The sequence below is a fragment of the Mus caroli genome, unplaced genomic scaffold (assembly GCF_978045245.1).
Source record: "Mus caroli unplaced genomic scaffold, Mus_caroli_1 scaffold_8, whole genome shotgun sequence".
Classification (NCBI taxonomy): domain Eukaryota; kingdom Metazoa; phylum Chordata; class Mammalia; order Rodentia; family Muridae; genus Mus; species Mus caroli.
This window is the reverse complement of record NW_028227263.1, coordinates 12,697,667-12,713,899: the sequence shown is the minus strand read 5'-3', so window position 1 is coordinate 12,713,899 and position 16,233 is coordinate 12,697,667. Positions and strand designations below refer to the sequence as shown.

The following is a 16,233-nucleotide window of genomic DNA, read 5'->3' as shown; positions in this document are numbered from 1 at the left end:
ACACTCATATGAAGAGTTACAGAGACAAAGTGTGGAGCATCGACTGAAGGAAAGGCTATCCAGAGACTGCCCCGCCTGGGGATCCATCCCATATACAGTCACCAATCCCAGATACTATTGTGGATGCCAACAAGTGCTTGCTGACAGGATCCTGATATAGCTGTTTCCTGAGGGGCTCTACCAGTGCCTGACAAATATAGAGGTGGATGCTCTCAGCCAACCATTGGACTGATTACAGGGTCCCCAATGGAGGAACTAGAGAAAGGGCCCAAGGAGCTGACGGGGTTTGAAGCCCCATAGAAGGAACAACAATATGAATCAACCAGTACCCCCAGAGCTCCCAGGGGCTAAACCACCAACCAAAGAGTACATATGGAGGGACCCATGGCTCCAGCTGCATATTTACAGCCTTGTTGATCATCAATAGGAGAGGCCCTTGGTCCTGTGAAGGCTCCATGCCCCAGTAAAGGGGAATGCCAGGGCCAGGAAACAGGAGTGGGTGGGTGGGTGAGCAGGGGGAGAGGGGAGGGGATAACAGAAGGGAAACCAGGAAAGGGGATAACATTGGAATGTAAATAAAGAAAATATCTAATTAAAAAAAGGACACTGGTCACTGGTTTTAGGGTCTATCCTACTAATTACATTGAATGATTACATCTACAAAGTCACATTGTGAGGTGGCAGATAGGCATACAATTTGAGGGGACACCATTCAACCTTGTATATGAAATTAAGAAATAAAGAAGACCTTCAAGCCGGGCGTGGTGGCGCACGCCTTTAATCCCAGCACTCGGGAGGCAGAGGCAGGCGGATTTCTGAGTTCAAGGCCAGCCTGGTCTACAAAGTGAGTGCCAGGACAGCCAGGACTACACAGAGAGACCCTGTCTCGAAAAAACCAAAAAAAAAAAAAAAAAAAAAGAAGACCTTCACAGTAAAATGCATCTCATTAAAGAACATTAAATGCACAATATGCCCATTTGTGTGCGGGTACATATGCATGTGTGCATGCATGCACGTGGGCACATGTTGAGGCCAGAGTCAGCATTGTGTGTTGTCCTCAGTCTTCACCTTACATTTTACAGGTTTCTCCTGGAACCTGAAGCTTATTAATTTGAAAGGAATGGCAGTAAGCCCTAGGCATCCTCCTATCTTTACTTTCTTAGTACTGGGGTCATAGTCATGAACCCCCCATGCCCAGCTTTGTGTCTTTGTGTGCACATGCAGCAGTGTATGTATGGGGGGTGGGAGACAACTTTCAGAGTGGGCTCTCTCCTTTCTTCATCTAAGTCCTGAAGACTGAGCTCTGGTTGACAGGATTGGCAGCAGCTATCTCTACCCTTTGAACCATTTTGCCAACCTATGCCCAGCTCTTTTATGTGTTGTGCTGCAGATTCAAACTCAGGTTCTCATTGAAGTGGAAACGTTAAGGGTTCTTTGGAGAGTCAGTTGTGTTGGAAGATGTTTTACTGGAGCAAACACGTGAAGGAGTGTTTCACTGAAGCAGACACAGGTGAAAGGATGTTCTACTAAAGCACACACGTGAAAGGACACACGATGAAGGATTCTTTGCTAATAACATACATGTATTGGTTCACCTTACATTGCATAGTTGAGTTGCATTTGTCAGGATTCTGTGGACTTGGTCTGATTGGATGGATGTGTGTGCTGAGGCAAAACATGTGCTGAGGAGTACACATGGAGGACACCTGATGTTTGGAGGGTATAAATAGGACTCCACAGAGTGACGACGACAGAGTTTGGCTTGCTGGTACAGCTAGCTGTACAACCCTTGTGGGTCTCAAGTCTTCTTGAATCTTCCCTGATGTTCACTTCCCTGAGAAAGGCATAGCTGGGAACTTCTGGTGTTTCTGTTGGTTCCTCCTGCTGACTGCCAGGCTGAGGCCTGGCTGCTTCTGCGAGGTGGTTACTAAACCGACTCTATCAAACTGGACTCCTGGTGTATCTGTGAAGTGTTTGCAAGTGGATCACACTGCCACTATCTGCTAACCTGTGAACTGAACTGTAGATGTCCAGACAACAGAGATGGAAGTTGCTCCAAAGAACAGGTTCACGTCCCCCATATCCTTTCTTCTCCACTCCCTCTGGTGGATGGTAGGCTACAAGGGAGGTTAAAGTGTTTAAGAACCATCATTAAAAATAGGATTAAGGGGCTGGAGAGATGGCTCAGCGGTTAAGAGCACGGACTGTTCTTGCGAAGGTCCTGAGTTCAAATCCCAGCAACCACATGGTGGCTCATAACCATCTGTAATGGAATCTGATGCGCTCTTCTGTGGCACAAACTTTTTTTTTTTTTTAAAGATTTATTTATTATTATATGTAAGTACACTGTAGCTGTCTTCAGACACTCCAGAAGAGGGCGCCAGATCTCGTTACAGATGGTTGTGAGCCACCATGTGGTTGCTGGGATTTGAACTCTGGACCTTCGGAAGAGCAGTTGGGTGCTCTTACCCACTGAGCCATCTCACCAGCCCCTGATGCGCTCTTCTGGTGTGTCTGAAGACAGCGACGGTGTACTTACATACATAAAATAAATAATCCTTAAAATATAGGATTAAAAAAGATTGAAATTTCATCTGTATGGCAAGCATTTTTACCCACAGAGCCATCTCCACAGCCCTGCAAAAAGTCTATTTTAAATCTAACACAATATACGTCTTAATGTTTGTGTGCACACACACAATTCAACAATACAGGTGAAAAATATTTTTCAAAAATTACTTGATGATCTTTTGAGAGATCCCTGGTTGAGGTACTTAAACTTTTGTTTTTGTTTTTTCAAAACAGGATTTCTCTCTGTAGCTTTGTCTGTCCTGGAACTCACTCTGTAGACCAGGCTGGCCTTGAACTTTCAGAGATCTGCTTCCCTCTGCCTCCTGAGTGAGGTGTTCCAACTTTGCTTGAGCAGAGGCACTCGGGGTCTCCAGAATAGTTGGGAGTTTCTAAAAAATATATATTTATTGATTCATGATAAAGTGGATGCTACGGAATTGCTGGAGTCTGATTTAGCTTATTAAGATATCACGGTCATGCCAATGCTTCCCAGCAGTCTAATGTGATAAAAAATAAAGGTTAACATGTATGCAGGCTTACAACTTCATGTCCAAGGAGGGCTGTGCCCACATTCAAATGTGGGTCTAATGGGTTTTGAGAAGTCCCACTATTTTTTGAAAAAAAAAAAAAAAAGCCTCATTACCGAGTAAAAAAGAATAAGTCTTTGTGATTTCATAAATTCAAAGTCTGTTTGCCCTCAGGGCTCTAGCCATCCTTGCTAGGTGGATGCATCTTAGAATCCTACACATGACTTTTCCATATGTAGACTGACTAAGGAGGGAGGGGCAAATTCTAGAGCATTTGATCAGTTTCACATACTGACGAATTTTATACACTTTTTATGGTGGGTCAATCATTTTACAAGGAGTTAATAGACCGTGCCTAGAAGGAAAGGTGTTCATTTCTCTCTCTCTCTCCCCTCTCCCATTCCCTTCTGTCTACCATAGGAAAAGAAGACTTGGGGAAAATGGTTGGTTGGCCGAAGAACTGGAAGGGGACTTTGGGCTGATGAATAACTGAATGAGATTTTTCTGAAGCTCAATCTTGCTTTACCTTCTTTGTCAGGCTACAAGGTGGAGGCAACACACATACTCTTGTTTGGTTTTCCCAATAAATATAAAAAACTACTGTTCTTGCTCCCTAGTGAGTAAACAGAGGTCATCTGACTTGTTGTCTGGCTTAGGAACACAAGTTAGTTTTATGTAGCAGACCACAGCCTTCTTGTTGCGTAAGCCATAATAGTGAAAGGAAGGATCAGATATTGGGAGCATCTCATCCTGGCTTCAAATATCAACCAAAGTTTGAAATAAAGCACCAGTCTTTCAATTTCAATTTTATCTTATGAGTGTGTGTGCCTGAATGTATGTATGTGCACTGTGTCCATGCAGGAGCCCGCAGAAGCCCAAAGAGGGTGTCAGAGCTTCTGGTACTGGAGTTATGGGTAGTTGTGAGCTGTGATGTTAAATATAGTGACCCAAACCCAGCTCCTCTGGAAGGGCAGTAAGTGCTCTTACCTGCTCTTAACTGCTGAGCCACCTCTACAGATCAGAAACCCTGGTTGTTAAAAGTAAATGAAATTAACTCCTAAAGACAATGTCTAGGTGCTCATAAAAGTGACATAGGAAGCAGAGCACAGAAGGGAGAGTGATGTGACCTGAAGTCTGAGGCACAGGAGAGGTCCATGTGCTGTCCCTTTCACTCTGTAGATGTGCATGTTGTCATCTATCATCCAGTGATGCTTTATTCTAGTAACTACTCCAGTTCAGCCAGTGCCCCTGAAGGATGGGACTGATAGTGGCGTGAACCATAGGCTAAACAGCTGGTGTGCTGAAAAGCTAACGGGTCCTTCCTATTAACATTTTCATCAGGACTCAGAAACCATTTGCCTGTAAATCACAGTGCTTTCAGTTTTGCATTTTATTTACCAGCTGCTTGTTGCTTACAATCTGAGTCATGTGTGTGTTTCTGTGTGTCTGTGTGTACATGCATGTTTGCCTGTGTGTAATTATGTGGAGGATGTTGTATGTTCGTTCTCTCTCTCTCTCTCTCTCTCTCTCTCTCTCTCTCTCTCTCTCTCTCTCTCTCTCTCTCTCTCTCTGTCATTTGTTTTTGTTTTGTTTTGAAACAGGGTTTCTCTGTGCAGCCCTGGCTGCTCTGGAACTTGTAGACCAGGCTGGCCTCGAACTCACAGAGATCCACCTGCCTCTGCCACCTGAACACTGGGATTAAAGGTGTATGCCACCACTACCTAGCTGTGTGTCTTTTTAAATCACTTTCTACCTTACATATTGTGCAGGGTCTCTTGATAAACCCAGAACTTGTTTTGGCTAGTCCTGGTAGCCAGTTTATCCTGGAATTATGAGTGAGGCATCATGCCTGCTGACATTCATGTGGGTTCTCAGGATTCAAATTCTGGTCTTTGTGCTTGCATGGCAAACTTCTACCTGCTGAGTCACCTACCCAGCCCCATCAATGGTTTTTGTTTAAAGATTTATCTATTTTATTTTATATATATGCCTTGCATGCATGTCTGTGCACCACTTGTGTTCAGTGCCTACAAAGGCTAGAAGGCAACATAGGTTCCCTTGGAATTGGAGTTAACAGATGATTGGGAACCACCATGAGGTTGCTGGGACTTGAACTCACTGAGCCATCTCTCCAGCATCACCTTCCCATCAGTCATTTTTACTAAGCCAAAGTCAGATATCAATTTTTGGAATTCTTTTGGCATGTTGGAATTATAAAGTCACATTACATAAGAGATACTTTTTTGTCGTCTTCTGGAAGTTTTCTTGTACATATCTACATATGAAACATGATTGTAGCAAGGTTTATATTCAACAGCTTTTGTGATGAAAGGGATTCCCTATCTTTTTTGTCTATTTTTCAACTTTAGCTTGTTTATTTACTTTTATTTTTATTTTTTTCAAGACAAGGTTTCTATGTGTAGTCCTGGCTGTCCTGGAACTCACTCTGTGGACCAGGCTGGCCTCAGACTCAGAAATTCGACTGCCTCTACCTCCTAAGTGCTGGGATTAAAGGCATGTGCCACCACTGCCCGGCTGCTTATTTATTTTTAAATGGAAACAGAATTCCAAATCTCCTTCCACAGGGGACAGGCAGAACAGTAATCTGTATACAGGGATTATCTGGGGTAGTGTTGATAATCTGGGAAGATATTGTGAATAGCATACTTATTTTGTATATGAAATTTTATGTTCAAACCAAATTTTAAGCCAGGGAATGACTTTTATAATGAATGTACCATAATATTAAAGACTTGTTCATGTGGCTACTTCCATTTTATCCATGGAATATAATTTACCAGGCACATATTTTCCAGCAACAATGACATGTGGAGGTGGACTCCACCCCATGGATCAGGACTGCAGACAGCAGGCACATGTAAGTTCTTAGATCATTCCTCACTAAGCTGATTACCTAGTACAGATTTGATTTGACCTCAAAATCTGCCAAACAACAGAAGGCTGTCCCTGCAGCCTGCTGTGTCAGGGAACAGGGATTATGTCCTCAAAGGATGTGCTTAAATGTTATTCTCCAAGTAACTGGACCATAGTTCTCAGGAGTTTGCCTTCTTATTGGCTCTTCTTGTCTGGTTTTTGTTTTTGTTTTCTATTGTCTTTCTTCCCTTAGAGGAACAGTGGGATGTGTTAGAAGATACCTGATACTCTCCTCTTCTGGTCTTTGCTCAGTGTACACAGGTAAATACACTGGGCAAATATGCACACGTGCAGATACATCCACAAACCCAAGTTATTGAGTTGGAGTTTGAGGCTAGCCTGGACTACATGGTACTAGTGAGGTCATCAAAGCAACATAGTTAGTTACATCTTGTTTCAGAAAAAAATTAAGTTCATATTCTTATTCAATTTATTTATTTATTTATTTATTTCTGTTTTTCGAGACAGGGTTTCTCTGTATAGCTCTGGCTGTCCTGGAACTCATTCTGTAGATCAGGCTGGCCTTGAACTCAGAAATCCACCTGCCTCTGCCTCTGCTGGGATTAAAGGCCTGTGCCACCACGCCCAGCTCTATTTTTAATACCTGTATACACCCTCTAACATTTTCAATATCCAGGACATACCAGTAATTATCAAATCATCTAAACAAGGGGAAGTTCATCAGCAGTGCGTTCTAAATGTGTAAAGGCTGACAGGCTGGAGGTCACTATAGAACAAGTCATGCTTTATTTCTTTTTTTTTTTTGATTTTATTCATTTATTATATGTAAGTACACTGTAGCTGTCTTCAGACACTCCAGAAGACAGAGTCAGATCTCGTTACAGATGGTTGTGAGCCACCATGTGGTTGCTGGGATTTGAACTCTGGACCTTTGGAAGAGCAGTCGGGTGCTCTTACCCACTGAGCCATCACACCAGCCCCATGCTTTATTTCTTATGTGGAACAACTGAGGGAATCTGTGCTGGGCAGAAAGGTACGTTTAACAAATGTTTATAGCCATTATAAATCTGTTATATCAAAGGTCACAAAATGCTGCTCTTCATGGTTCCATATTAACCCTGAGGCTGCAAAGTGGGCTTTTTTCTTTGGTCCACTGTTTGAATGTGCATATTGTTTCCGAAGCAAATGAAATCACATGAGTCATTTTAGTTAACTCAAGAAACATTGGAATGACATCATGGATAGTCTCAAACACTTTGAAACAGCTTTAGCCTGCATTGTTTTTACAGCGACTGAAAGGAAAGGAACGACAAATAGCCACACATTCTTTTCTTTCTTTCTTTTGTTTTTGTTTTTTCGAGATCAGGGTTTCTCTGTGTAGCCCTGGCTGTCCTGGAACTCTCTCTGTAGACCAGGCTGGCCTCGAACTCACAAATCTGTCTGCCTCTGCCTCCCAAGTGCTGGGATTAAAGGCGTGTGCCACCACTGCCTGGCTAGCCACACATTCTTAACTGCCCTGTGTTGGAAGTACTTGTAGCTAATTTGCCACTGTACCATTTGGCAAAATGGCAGCATATTTTCAATTCCATAAGTGTTACATGATTAAGACATGTAATGAAGACTTTCAGATCTGTAATTTTATTCTTATGTATGAATTCATGCCTTTATGTACTATTTGTAGATGAGTGCAGGTATACATATATTTATGTATTCCTAATATGTGTACATGTGTGTAAGCATGAATATGTGCTTGGGATGATAGAGATACTGACTTGTCAATAGTGAGAAAAGTGGTTTATTAAAAACAATCAGGAAAATATTGCCTTGAATCCCTGATCTTCCTGACCCACCTATTTAGTACTGGGATTTTAGGCATATACTGCTAAGCCCAGGTCTTGACCTCTGGTTTCTTTTCCCTAAGTATGTGGCTATCCTTCTGCTCAAATACGTGGTTTGTGTGTACATGTATGAATGTCTGCATGTACGTCAGTATACATATCTATGCAGACATGCTTACAGACCTGTGTGAAGGTGCCTTCCTTGGTTGTTCTACACTTTAGAACCAAGAGCTTAAAAACTCTGGCTAGCGGGCTTGATCTGGAAATGCCTTCTCCACCTTTTGAATCCTGGAATGGGCCACCACACTCATCCAGCATTTATAGGAGTTCTAAGGATTTGAACTCAAGTCCTCATGCTTATGTGGCAAGTCTTTTACTTACTATTCTTTTTGAGATGGGGTAGTCTCACAAAACAGTCTTGTCTGGAACTCGCTATGCAGATCAGGTTGGCCTGGAACTTATAGAGATCCATTTGCCTCTGCCTCCCAAGTTCTGGGATTAAATACATGCACTACCACACAAGCCAGAATTACTTTTTTTAAATAGAAAAATATGCATTTATTTATTGATTCAGAGATAGCAAGCAAATATGAATTTGGCATGAATGTGAAGGTGAGGATCCGAGGACATTTACAGGAGCCAGTTCTTTTCTTCCACCATTTGGGTGCTGATGACTGAGCTCAGGCTAATCAGACTTGGTGATAGGTGCCTTTGCTGAGCCATCTTACTAGCTTCTGGGATGATGATGATGAAGAATATTTTTTTGTTGTTGTTTTTTCGAGACAGGGTTTCTCTGTGTAGCCCTGGCTGTCCTGGAACTCACTCTGTAGACCAGGCTGGCCTCGAACTCAGAAATCCGCCTGCCTTTGCCTCCCGAGTGCTGGGATTAAAGGCGTGCGCCACCACGCCCAGCTGAAGAATAATTTTTTTGTAAAGCACAAAATGAATGGCATTACAAGGAAACTGACTAAATTGAAATATTATCAAATATTTTTAAAGCCTGTAATATTCATTCATATGCTTCAATAATATATTAAATGACCAGATCCAATGACAGATCATTTAGCTACCATGGCTTTGAAGCTGTGAATATAAATCATATTTTGAGATGGACACAACCATAAGATAACTGGAGACAGAATCTATGCTTCTGGTGCTAAGCATAGGTCTGCTAAAGCTATTGCAGTTGCTGGTTGTGCTAATAAGTGATGCACATGCTACATCTTGGTTAATAATCAATGTGTATTTCCTTCCCATCCAAGTTGAGGGCCTGCTAGAGAGGATGAAGACCCTTGGGTTAGGTACTACCCCCTCCATCAGCTTGGACACAGACAGCCTTATTTGTCTCTACATTGGCACTTCTTCATACAGTGTCTGGTATAGATTCATTCTCCAAAAACCATTGTCTGATTAAACAAAATAGAAAACAAATCAAGTGCTTGTGAAGACTCCAATGACTTCCTGTCTCTTACCTTGCTAGGGCCTCAGTAACTACCAGGAAAATTGTATTTTGTGATTTTCTTTCTTTTCTTTTTCTTTCTTTCTTGTTTGCTTGTTTTTCTTTCCTTTTCTGAGTCAGACAGCATTTCTCTATGTAGCTCTAGTTATCCTAGAATTTACTGTGTAGACCAAGATGGCCTCAAGCTCATGGATATCCACCTGCCTCTGCTTTCCAAATGCTGGGATTAAAGGCGTGCACTGAAATGCCTGGCTGTACTTTGTGCTTTTCTGTTGAAGAAGCTGGGACTCAGAGAGCAGGGCACCAGATGCAGATGAGTCTAAGTGAACTCAGGATTGTTTGATTCCAAAGTTCATGCTTGTGCCACTCTCAGCTCTAGGTTCAGATGATACACAGTGAATTTATTTCAGACCCTGGCATGTCTTGTTGTTTCTCCCTGACCTCTTCCTCTTTGTTGTTTCTCCCTGACCTCTTCCTCTTTGGGTCTTATGGACCATCAGTCTCAGATTTTCACGCACCGTTGACAAGAGATCATCTACTGAGCTGCACTCACTTAAAAAGAATCAATAAAATAGCAACAATTCTCTCACAACTCAGTGAGTCTAGCTTATATGGACACCTGGTCAGAGAGTTATTAGACACACTTTAGTCTAACCATAGGGTGCTTTGTTCCTATTGCTGTAGGAAACCCAGGGAAGAAACACCAAAGCTGTGTGCTGGGAAGCTGTTTTAGATCCATGCAATAAGGCTCAGAGGATATGATATTAGACCAGTAATGGGCTGGTCCTCTTACTATCCCAAGACTGGGATTTGTATACATTTAAGAACATTTGTTCTCTTTCTATATAGCTCCATACTCTGTGATTGGGTGTTTTAAACTACTAAACAGTGATGGCTAGAATGAAAGGAAGAGAGAAAACAGGGAGCTGCAGAGGAGGCATGTGGTTAGTCTTTATGCACAAGAGTGCGTGCCAGCTAGCGTGTATGCCTGGGGTAGACACAGACCAGCCCACATGGCTGTTTCTTGTTCTTTCTCTCAGTCCTCTAGGGTTTCCTCTTCCCCCTACCATACTATAAGCATTAATTCCTGCCCCCAGGGTGAGACGTGGTATATATATGATGTATGTGTGTGCATGCACATTCATGTGAGTAAAAGTATGCATATGCCAAGGCCCAAGTGGAGGTCAGATGACAACTTTGGGTGTTGAAGCTCACCTTCCACTTTAAGGCTCCCTCTGTTGTCTACTGTAGTGGCTATTCCTGGTTGGTTTTGACTATATTTGGAATGAACTACAATCCAGAATTGGAAGGCTCACCAGTGACCCTTATCTGGAGGCCTGGAGATAGAAGATTCTGATCTGGATCTTGGTATGGAGATCTTGAGGCATAGTGGCTATTGATTCCAGAAGATTAAATCTCCGAGTTTAAGAAACACACCTTTAATCTGGGCTACACCTTTCATCTGGGTTTAAAGGTGTGGTGAAACTCACCTTTAATCTGGGCTACACCTTCTGCTGGAGACAATATAAGGACATTGGAAGAAGGGAGTCTTGCTCTTGCTCCTTCGCCTGCTTGCTGTGTGAGACTGAGTAACTGCTAGATCCTTGGACTTCCATTCACAGCTGCGACTGAACCATTGTTGGGAATTGGGCTGCCGACTGTAAGTCATCAATAAATTCTTTTACTATATAGAGACTATCCATAAGTTCTGTGACTCTAGAGAACCCTAATACATCTACCTTTGCATATGCTATACTAGCTGGCCCATGAACAGGGGAATCGCCTGTTCATCTCTTCCTCCTATCTTGTCTGAAAAGCACTGGGATTACAGATGTGAGACAGAACACCCATCGGTAAATAGGTTCTGAGGATGTGAACCCAGGCCGAAAAGCTTTGTGTGGCAAGTGCTTTTATTGCCCACTGAGCCATGCCTCCAGCCCCAGATGAGCTATATTATGTCTGATGCTTCACAAGTATATTTTGTCTGCTCACAGGAGATTTTGTTTTCCATGCAGTTTGTGGCTGGCATCCAGGAAGGCCACAGGAAAGTACTAGTTTCCCAAAAAGCAGTGTCCTTTGTTATAAGTGCCAACATGCAACAAAAGACTGCTCTGAATTTGACTTCCCTCCACCTTCTCTCCTTTGTTTGCAAAAGTGCTCAGATATACTGAAAACAAAACCTTTGCCTGGGCCTCATCCTTCACTGTGGCTGGTCCTCTATTTCCTGCCTTCCTCTCCTGGTCAAAGCGCCTGGACTGGTAGTCTGTAATCACTGCTTCAAAACCCACGCTCGGTTTCAGCTTTTGAAACTTGGCATCTGTCCCCATCATCCTACTGAGAACTGTTCTCTATAAGGTCAGTGAAGCTGTTTGTCAAATACACTGACCTTTTCTTTGTTCTGAGTTTCAAAATTTGCATGCTCCAATACTATTTGGGAATAATGTACTTGAGGCTCACTACACCTGCACCTTCAAGAATGTTGCACATTTTGCAATGTCCACCTTTCTTTTTCTGTTGGGAGTTTTCTTTCTTTCCTACTCTGGAAATTCCACAGTAACTACTCTATAGACAGACACCTCTGCTGTTCGTGTCCAGGGTCAGCCTAGTTCCTTGCTCCTAACAAGGCCCTGCTGCACTCTTCTGAATCCTGGATCAGTACACAACTGACCTCACCTTATCTAGTTCTGTCCAGGAGTTCCAATGGTCTTCATAGCACAGTCATGCAGTCCTCTGACTTTTGATTCTTTTTGTTGCCCCAGATTCAGGTACTGGCAAACCATAAATGGAAAGGTTCTAAACAAAGGCTTCCTCTAGTGAGTCTCATCACTCACTGCATTCCACTTCTGCCCCTCCTTTCCACTCCTGTTGGATACCTAGGTTTTAGCTCTGTGTCTCTCAATTGTTTTCTGTCCCCATTTCTATAGCTATGTATCACAGACATTCCATTCCAGGAAGGTAGTTCTCATATGGCACCTTATCATGCAAAACCCTTTTTGTGACTATTAAAAAAATATATTTTAAGTTGGGCGTGGTGGTGCATGCCTTTAATCCTAGCACCTGGGAGGCAAAGGCAGGCAGCCTCCTGTGAGTTAAGAGGTCAGCCTGGTCTAAATAGCAAAGTCTAGTTCAGTCAGTGATACCCAGAGAGTCTGAGTCTCCATCTCTATCTCTCTCTCCCTTCACACACACACACACACACACACACACACACATACACAATTTCTAAGTATGTGTATATGTGTGTGGGCATGTGCATGAGTGCAGGTACTCCTGGAATCCAGAAGGCATAGGATCCTCTGGAGCTGGAGTGACAGGTAGTTGTGAGCTGCCTAACATGGGTGCTGGGAACTGGAGTCCAGTCCTACCGGAGCCACTTCTCCAATCCTTGCTTTCCACTATTACAGAACGAAACAGAAGCCCTAAAATGGCAAACCAGAAAACATGATGGGATTATATTTTCCACAGGTAGCTCAGGAAACACCTAACAGAAAAGGTAGAACATATGATACTGCCCCTATACATGACCATGGTTGTAGCCTCCCCTCCCCCAGCCTTAATGGTTCCACTGTTTACACCTGGATGGAGCTTGCCGGCTCAATCATTCTGCCACGCCCACTGCTGGAACCTGCCACTTTACTGTTCGGAGCCATACACGTGGTCACCCTGCTACTGGTCTCCAGGACTATTTGGCGGGAATCGCCCCCCCCCCCCCGTTTCCCTCCTTCATAACTGCGAGCTGATATAGTAAAATTGAGCTTTGATCAGAATCTGCTTTGACTTAGCTACATTTCTTTCTCTCGTCGCCTAGTCCCTCTTCTCTTCCAGGTTTCCAAAATGCCTTTCCAGGCTCGAACCCAGACCTGTGATCTGCTGGCCAGACACAACACATGGTGGTTCTAAGAAACATACTAAAATATTACAGTTGGTGCCTTCAAATACTTCATTCTTTAAATGTGTGTGCCTGGAAGTGAGCAGCCCACTGGATTTGGTTTTTTGCTTCCACCATGTGAATCTCAGGAACCAAATTTAGGTCATCATGTTTGTGGCATGTTTACCACCAGGGAGAACTCTCAGGCCTCTAAATTAGTTTCTTAACTATGACCAAGTCAGTTGTTCTATTAGTTAGCATGTTAAATCACTTAATATTTCTAGGTATCGGTGTCCCCATGTGCAGACTTTGGGGGTAGGACTCCATCAGTAGTTTTCAAACCTGGCTGCACTTCAGAGTAGCTGAAGGGTGTTTAAGACTTATCTATGCTCAGATTCTCCTCTTAGGTGGAGCCCATGTTTAAAAAGCCATACTAGTGATTCTAATGTGTTGCTATGGTTGAAAACTAATACTTTTTTTTTTTTTTTTTTGTATATGTTCCTATGTGTGTATACAGGCCTGGGGCCAAAAGGACAAATGATACCTTGGGTGTCATCCATCCTTCAGGAACATCCACTTTTGTGTTTTAAGACAGGATCTCTCACTTGTCTGGGAGCTAGACTTAACTGGCTGGCTATGGAGCTCAGGGGTTCTCCTGTCTTCTCCTTTGGCACTGACATTATAAGCATGAACCTGGCTTTCTTACATGGATTCAGGGGACTGAACTCAAAGCACTTTATATACTGATCCATCACCTTAGGTCTGAGAACTACTAGATGCCTATCAAGAGTCTTTTTGTCTTCAATGCAGTCTTTAGACTTTGTTCTCCTTTTCAATTATAAGTTGATTTTCACTTTAATTTACTTAGCAATCCCGCTTTGCAATTGTGGTTATTTTGACTTAGCCTCTTTCTGTGCTATCATTTTTACCACTAAGATGGTCCTTCCTTATCTTTGTGTGTTTATTTCTTTTTTTTTTAATTTTAATATTTTTTATTACGTATTTTCCTCAATTACATTTCCAATGCTATCCCAAAAGTCCCCCATACCCCCCCCCAATTCCCTACCCACCCATTCCCATTCTTTTGGCCCTGGCATTCCCCTGTATTGGGGCATATAAAGTTTGCAAGTCCAATGGGCCTCTCTTTCCAGTGATGGCCGACTAGGCCATCTTTCGATACATATGCAGCTAGAGACAAGAGCTCCGGGTACTGGTTAGTTCATCATGTTGTTCCAACTATAGGGTTGCAGATCTTTAGCTCCTTGGGTACTTTCTCTAGCTTCTCCATTGGGAGCCCTGTGATCCATCCAATAGCTGACTGTGAGCATCCACTTCTGTGTTTGCTAGGCCCCTGTGTGTTTATTTCTTGGTGCAGATTTTTTTTTTACAAGACATTTAGTAAATCAAATTTAAAAGCTTCCTCTAAATCATATCCATTTTCTGACTAAAATAAGCTACAACTTGGACATCTTATTGTGTGATTGGTGTTTATTTGGAGGCAACATGCTATAAAGCTTTGATTCAGGAAGAGGAAGTGCATAAAGAAAGTGTTTCCAAAGTGTCAGCTGAACTACTGTTTTTATATAATAGCGTGGGATCCTACCTATAAATGAATTAATTATATCCTTGAGAATGTGTTGTTTTGTGTTGTTGTTTCCATTTAAACTTATGGATACGTTCTCAGACCAGGTGGGGGTTGCTGAAGGCCTCTACCCCATAGCAATGGCTATGGAGAGGAAGCACCGCACTGGTTGTGAAAGATGTTGGTGAGGGGAAAGTTATACAAAGTATTGTTCTTTGATGGCCATGGTACAGCTGTCTTATACCATTTTATGCAAATAACTCAAGACACCAAAGGCAGCTTCACAAAGTGAATTCCCACTCAAGTTTGGGAAACATCAAACTTCCAAGTAACGTGGTCATCGTTTTGGATCTGAGGTATCCAAACAACTCCTAAATGCCCTCCCAGATTGCTGTTAATGTTCCTTCAAGATTCTAATTAATTATTTTTACTTTTAATTATGTGTTTGTGCAAGTGAGTGTGGGTGTTGGTAGAGGCCACAAGAGGGCACTGAACCCCCTGGAGCTGGAGTCACAGGTGACTGTCCTCCACTGCAGTGGCTGCTGGGAGCAGAAAGTGCTCTTACACGCTGGCCGTTTCTCCAGCCCCCATATGACTATCTTTTTAAAAATTACATTTATTTATTTTGTGTGTAACCCAGAGAACAACGGTGGGAGTTGGTCTTCTTCTTCCACTCTGTAGGTACTGGGAATGGAACTCAGGCTGCCAGGCTTGGCAACTTTACCCAGTGAACTATTTCTACGGCCTTTAACACATTACTTTTCTTTTTTGGTTTTTCAAGACAGGGTTTCTCTGTGTAGCCCTGGCTGTCCTGGAACTCACTGTAGACCAGGCTGGCCTCGAACTCAGAAATCCACCTGCCTTTGCCTAACACATTACTTTTCAAGCAGTTTACATTTTGAAAAAGTTTGAAATAGGGCTAGGTGAAGCTAAGCGTAGTGGTGGCGTAAATGCAGCACTCCGGGGGCCGAGGCAGGAGATTTAAGAGTTCCGAGCCAGTCTCAGCTATTTAGAGGGGTTAGAAATAAATCGGGCTACAAGAGAACCTCGTCTAAAAACAAAATAAAATGCCAAGTAAGCAAGGCTTGTCATCTCAGCGCTCTTGGGGAGACTGAGGCAGGAAAATCGTTTAAGAGTTCCAGGCAAGCCTGAGCCCCAGAACGACAGCCTGGGTCAAATTATTGAAATTTAAAAAACTTTTTAAACAGCCGAAGGAACGGCCAAGCAGTCTCCCAGTTAGCAAACAGCTCACTTCTGAGCCGCAAGACTCACGCTTGATTCAAAGCTCTGGCGACTCTGCAGCAAAGAGCGGCCGGCGGCCAGGGGAAGACGGCTCCCACCTCCCAAGTGCATCCTGCACTTAGACTTGAAGACACTCACCCGGGAGGACGCGTCGCGGGACCGCGCGCGCCTTAGCCTCACAATCAGGACGCACGCTGCTGACGTCACGGCCGCAGCCCGCTCCTGCGCCGGGAAAGAGGCGGTCGCCTATT

At 43.2% G+C, this 16,233-nt stretch overlaps 1 long non-coding RNA gene across 1 annotated transcript; it reads right to left on the bottom strand.

Annotated features, from left to right (window-relative positions):
* Window positions 1-569: 569 nt before the first annotated feature.
* On the bottom strand, window positions 570-16,163 carry LOC110299439 (uncharacterized). The gene is made up of 4 exons (XR_015047800.1): window positions 16,121-16,163; window positions 10,781-10,948; window positions 925-2,117; window positions 570-748 (listed from the first exon to the last, which is right to left on the bottom strand). It is a non-coding gene; the product is annotated as an uncharacterized LOC110299439 (long non-coding RNA).
* Window positions 16,164-16,233: the final 70 nt, after the last annotated feature.